Here is a 5,562-nt window from a genome sequence, read left to right as displayed (position 1 = left end):
GAAACATGGACAAACTGCATCTACGTGACGACCATCCCATTTAATTTACTTATTGCAGCTGCGCATGACCTTTACGCTAGACTCTATGTGTAGTGGCCAGCAAAAGTTTAGGCATCATAAGCGCAGCAAGAAAGTAGTTCTTCTTAAGGAATGCAGGCTGAAATTAAGTGCTACAGCCCGCGTGCGCGTGTTATGCAATGAATTCGTTATGCTAGAAAAAGAAATGCTCAGTTTGCTGCTGATGCTTTGGTTTCAAAACATTTGCTTCCGAGAGTACGTAAAACCACTAATTCACATACGTGGAACACCGCATCGGTGTGCTGTGGACATCGTTAGACCCTTCATGGTGGCTTACTGGCTATGGTGTTGCGCTGCTAAGCACGAGGTCGCGGGATCCAATCCCGGCCTCGGCGACCGCATTTCGATGGGGGCGAATTGCAAAAACAGCCCTGTCCCGGGCATTGGGGACACGTTAGATATTCCCTGGTAGCCAAAATTCATCCGGAGTCGCCCCACTACGGCGTGCCTCATAATCGAATCGTGGGTTTGGTTCGTAAATCGCAAGAATCCAATTCAAAGCATCGTTAGTGAAGTCTGCCGCAGAAGTGGGCACTGTTTGGGACACAGTATTCAACCAAATAGGCTAGATGTCACAACTCGGCTTTATAATCGTCCCTTGTCGGCGCTCTGTTTGCTGAATACTTCATCTTAAGGGAAGTTAAGCACGGCGTATAGTGCTTTTCGTGTATGACGCATATTGCCATAGAAATTGGAGTAGGTGCTGCGGCAGAAACCGGCAGAAGCCTGCAGGGCACAGCCTTTGGAGAGCAAGATGAACGTCTTTCGGAGAACACGCTTCACGTCCACCAAATCAAGTGGTTTAATTAACTTTATCGTGAAAATGGGGGTCTGGTCCTGCACTAATAAAACTTACTATTACTGGGTAAATGACACTCACATTGCGGCAGTGCGGAAATGCGCGCAAGTCGACACACGCTGTGGATAGAGTTAGAATTAAAGAACATGAATAGCCCGGCTTTTAGATTCTTTTTGCAAGCTGGATTGACAAGCAAACTTCCCATAGGTAGAGGAGCGCTTTCTTGGCGCACCTGGAGTTGCACACGTCAGCCTGGCTTGTCTCGTAGCGGGTGAAGGGCCTCACAATCCCGCAGGAGGCGTTTAATGTCTCGTGGAGGCATCATTGGAGCTCGGGCAGGGGTTCGGGTGGCTGTCGTGGATGGCATTGCCATGTCCTATGTCTTCGTTTCTGTCGACCACCTTTACATAGGAAATGATAGCATTGGGAATAGAATTACGCACCATTGATGAAGCCGACACCTAAGATGGCACTTCACCGACAATTAGGCGATGGGCCCATTAGCACATGCGTACGTTGTCAACGAGCTATTGATTTTTTTTGGAAGCCCGAGGAATACATCGAAGGGTAAGCACCCAGCCGAAAAGAAGCTGAAAACGCGGCTTCGAGAATCTTTTGCTGAAATAATCATGTGAAAACACTCCGCTAGACGCTGGAATAGATGCAATCTAATGCCATCTTCGGCTGGTCGTTTCTGAGCACTCTGGAGCGCTCTCGCGAGCGGTGTTGTCTTCGGCTGGTTGAAAGAGGGTGCGCGCCCTGCGTTCGGCTGGTTCTTCTCGATTGCTGTCCTCTATCTTGGAGCGCTCTGAGGCGCTCCGAGCCCTGTCGTCGGAGCAGTCATCGAGATTGAAACGTCCTCGCAGCGCCGCGTCGCTGCTGTTGGCGACGGCCCACCGTAACCTTGGCAACCTAGGCCTCTGCATGCTGGCGTCAGGCCCCGTACACTCTCAAGTTCAACTAATGGCCACAGAGGGCGAAAAAATCGACCGCGCGCCGCTGCTAACAAAGCCGACCTAGTAGCATCACCTCGGGATTCGTTCGTTAGTTCCAACATTTCCCGGTAGAGGCGTCGTAATAAGCGCAATTTTATCTTACAAACTTTCTCTTACAATTACCGAAGCATTTTCTTTTACATAAAAACAGGGCAAAATTATCATTGCTAATTAGATATTGTACTCTTTGTTAGTAAGTTTATTGTTTCTTCGCCATTATGAACGCAAATAGCGTTCAGCATCATCGATCTTTCACGTGACCTCTGGCCTGGATTTAAAATTTTTACCGGTATTTCCGAGTGCACGGCGGCACGGATTCATTCGTTCGTACACTCAAGACTGGTTGCTTCTTTGTTTCTAAAACTAGTTTCTTGCGCTTCTATGTAACTTGGGGTGAAGTTACGTGTTTGCAAGCGGACATGTAAGCCCGGCAGTTGGGTTTCGGTCGTGAGCCATTCGGAACAGGTCTGCATCGAAACGGGAGCTGGATTTTGCTGCGGCTGACAACGGCAATAACGGTGAGTCGTTTAACACCGCTGCTTCAATCGTTATATAATATCTGTCTCATTACCTTCCAGGCGGGCACAAGTTAACGAACTAGATCCTGCATTACATATGGGCAGTGAGGATCTCAGTTGCTGTTTCCTAAATAAACCTTTACTTGCGAGGCTGTCGTTTGGTTTACACACACAACCAGGAAAGAAAGAGCGATATCGGAACGCGCGTCTCATTTTTCATGTTATTGTAGCCGTGGTTGTAGGTGACTGAGTAGCCTTATCAATATACAGATTAAACTTTTTTTCGAGTCGGCCGGCAACGTCTTTCGTCCACAAAACCGAATAATCCTTTGGTAAAATGAAGTGAAAGTACAGAATTTAATGTATTAAACAGTTGCAAGCATGATACCCATATTTCGTACTTGTTGGTTCCAAATGTTCTTGCTGTTCAGATTGGTTTACCGTAGGGCATTTATTTTTGCAGTAGTGAAGCGGTGCATCACGTTCGTGGAGAAAAATAATGCATCAGTTCTAATAGCTTCATGACTTTCATGCATTTGCTTGAGTAACTAGCAGTGTGATCACTTCTAGAGCATAAATGAACCCACAAATGTTCTCATTTGTGATCTTAATAGTACTTGCGCTGTTGACATGCATTGTAGTTAGGCAGACATCAATTTTATGGGCAATAGCAATATTTATTTAACATGCTGCTTAAGCACCCTAGAATAGACAGTGTACATTTGCATGTGTTCTGTAGTCGCAAATCATTACAACATATATGTCACACCTTTTTGCATTTCATATTGCAAAACTTTGCTTTTTCAATTTCTGATTCAGTCAAAATTTCTGTTCCAGACATGCAGTAATGAGGACGGCACCAGTATAAAGCAACACACTCCACGCACTAAACAGAAGCTGCTGCCTGCTACGACAAGGTCATTGTGTGGACATTGGCTACTACTACAAGGTAAACAACATATGGTTCAGAAATAAATATGTTTGATCTATGCTGTATTGGCTTGCCGTTTGCAGCAGATATGAATGTTTGTTCATATATATGGTTCAGTATAATTGGTTCGAACATATAAAACCCACATAAATTTGGCTAATCTGTGCTATATCTCACGTGTCACCGTTTTGCCCCAACAGAGTCTATGCCAAGCACATCTTGGTCATCACAGGAGCTCCTATCTGCACCAACAGGAAGGGGCTGGAGCCGAATTTGCAAGGCTTTTACACCAAGAACAAAGAAGCACATGCACAAGAATATGGATGAGATATCAAGTCTGCAAAGGACTGTGTTAAGACTGCAAAGAGCTTCAGCCACCATTCCACCAGCACGGACATTTGGCTGAGTCATCCAAGTAACTCAAAAAGGACTTTCTAGAAATTCTTCGTCTTCAGATGCACCTGCAACATCTGACCAAGCACGGACGACGCTGGCCGAAAGATTGAGTTTCATCAGTTCGTCCTTAATCAGCTTCCAAGCCATGTTAATTCCGTTTGTGCGAAGTGTAATTTTTCTTCTATAAATGCAAGCTTTCTCATTGCCCATTTTTGTTAGAGGTTATTCATCCTCATCCAAATATAAAGGTCAACCTTTATATTTGGATATTTCGCTGATACTTAATACCAGTCACTGTCTAGCAGCCTAACATATCTGTAGCAGTATCTTCTAGTGTATGTTGTCATGCGCAATTACTCTCCTGAAATAGCTGATGCAGCATCGGCATGCGTCTTGCATTAACCTATGCACATGTGCTATGTACCATTTTACTTTTCTTGGTGTTTTTAGCCTTCAATGCTTGCAGAGCAGAGTGGCTTCTCTCTTGAATGCAAGCTTTCTCATTTTCCATATTCCTAGTCTCGTTGATGATTGCTCCTCTTCCTTGATAGCCTGGGTCTTTGTGCAAGCTACAGTGAAGTGATTGATTGCAGAATCTGGTTTTGCTGCCACACTTGGTTGTGGTAACTGTGTTACAGATGTGGGGGCCTGGTCAGTTGCATTGGTAAGCAGTCCCTCGAGGTAAGCATTTGCTCCTGCAGTCCGCAAAGCGACATAGACTCCCAGTATACGCACACCGTAACTGGTGCGCCCCGTTCGTTCTGGCCTGCTGCAGCCATGGGCAAATTGTGCTTGTGGCCTACCTCGGCCATGATTTGCTCAAAACGGAGACCAGCATATGTGCTTACATGGTTCGAAGTGTATGAAGTTGATAGCCGTATGGGTGGAAAGGCCCGCAAGAATGGCTGCCGAAGGTGATGCCCACAAAAGCGACTTGTCCACATTGCGACAAAGTGGGACACAAAGTGTGAGCCACACATAGCGGCCCCCGAAAGAAAATAAATGTGCAGGTTGGAAAGGAGTTAACGCTAAAATGCCGGGTAGTCCATGCCGCTGTGTTGGTTGCGGCAGCAGATGCCTGCGTCACCTGATTGCTTCGCAATGGAAGTTGCTCATCTTCAACGGCAACTGTTGGTTCAAACAGGTGCAAGGCTCTGTCCAATCTGTTTGTACCGCAGGTTGTCGCTCGTTACCAGACCACCACATGTGACAAAGGCAAGCATTATGCCTGTAAGATGGTTCGTAGCCAATGTATAATGTATTGTCAACCTCAAGCGGTGACTGATTGCCATTTAATTTTGCTGTTATGTCACTTGGTTACGGTCGCAGTTTTATGTTTTTCGAATATTGCTGCCTGGTCGGTTGCACTGGGAAGCAGCCTCTCGAAGTAAGAATTTGATCCTGCAGTCTGCACAGCGACATAGACTCCCAATTTACGCACACCGTGATTCGTGCTCCCCGTTCACCCTTTCCTGCTGCAGCCATGGGCAAATTGTGCCTCTGGCCTTTCTCGGCCGCGATTAGGCATGAACGGAGACCAGCATAAGTGCTTACATGGTCGGACGTGTATGAAGTTGAGTGGAAAGGCCCGCAAAAGTGGCCGATGAAGGTGATGCCCACGAAAGCGACTTGTCCATATTGAGACAATGTGGGACACCAAGTGTGAGCCACACATTAGCGGCCTCCAAAAGAAAAGAAACATGCAGGCTGGAAAGGAGTCAATGCTAAAATGATGGGTAGTCCATGTCGCTGTGTAGGCTGCGGCAGCAGATGCCTGCGTCACCCGACTGCTTTGCACTGCAAGTTGCTCATCTTTAACAGCGACTGTCGCCGCAAACAGGTGGG

General features: G+C 46.5%; 1 long non-coding RNA gene across 1 annotated transcript; it reads left to right on the top strand.

The window, feature by feature from the left end:
* The first annotated feature begins 2,260 nt into the window (after positions 1-2,260).
* On the top strand, positions 2,261-4,115 carry LOC139059676 (uncharacterized). The gene is made up of 3 exons (XR_011514305.1): positions 2,261-2,390; positions 3,228-3,339; positions 3,522-4,115. It is a non-coding gene; the product is annotated as an uncharacterized lncRNA (long non-coding RNA).
* Positions 4,116-5,562: the final 1,447 nt, after the last annotated feature.

This window comes from Dermacentor albipictus, chromosome 4 (genome assembly GCF_038994185.2).
Source record: "Dermacentor albipictus isolate Rhodes 1998 colony chromosome 4, USDA_Dalb.pri_finalv2, whole genome shotgun sequence".
NCBI lineage: Eukaryota > Metazoa > Arthropoda > Arachnida > Ixodida > Ixodidae > Dermacentor > Dermacentor albipictus.
This window is presented reverse-complemented; position numbering and strand designations above follow the sequence as displayed.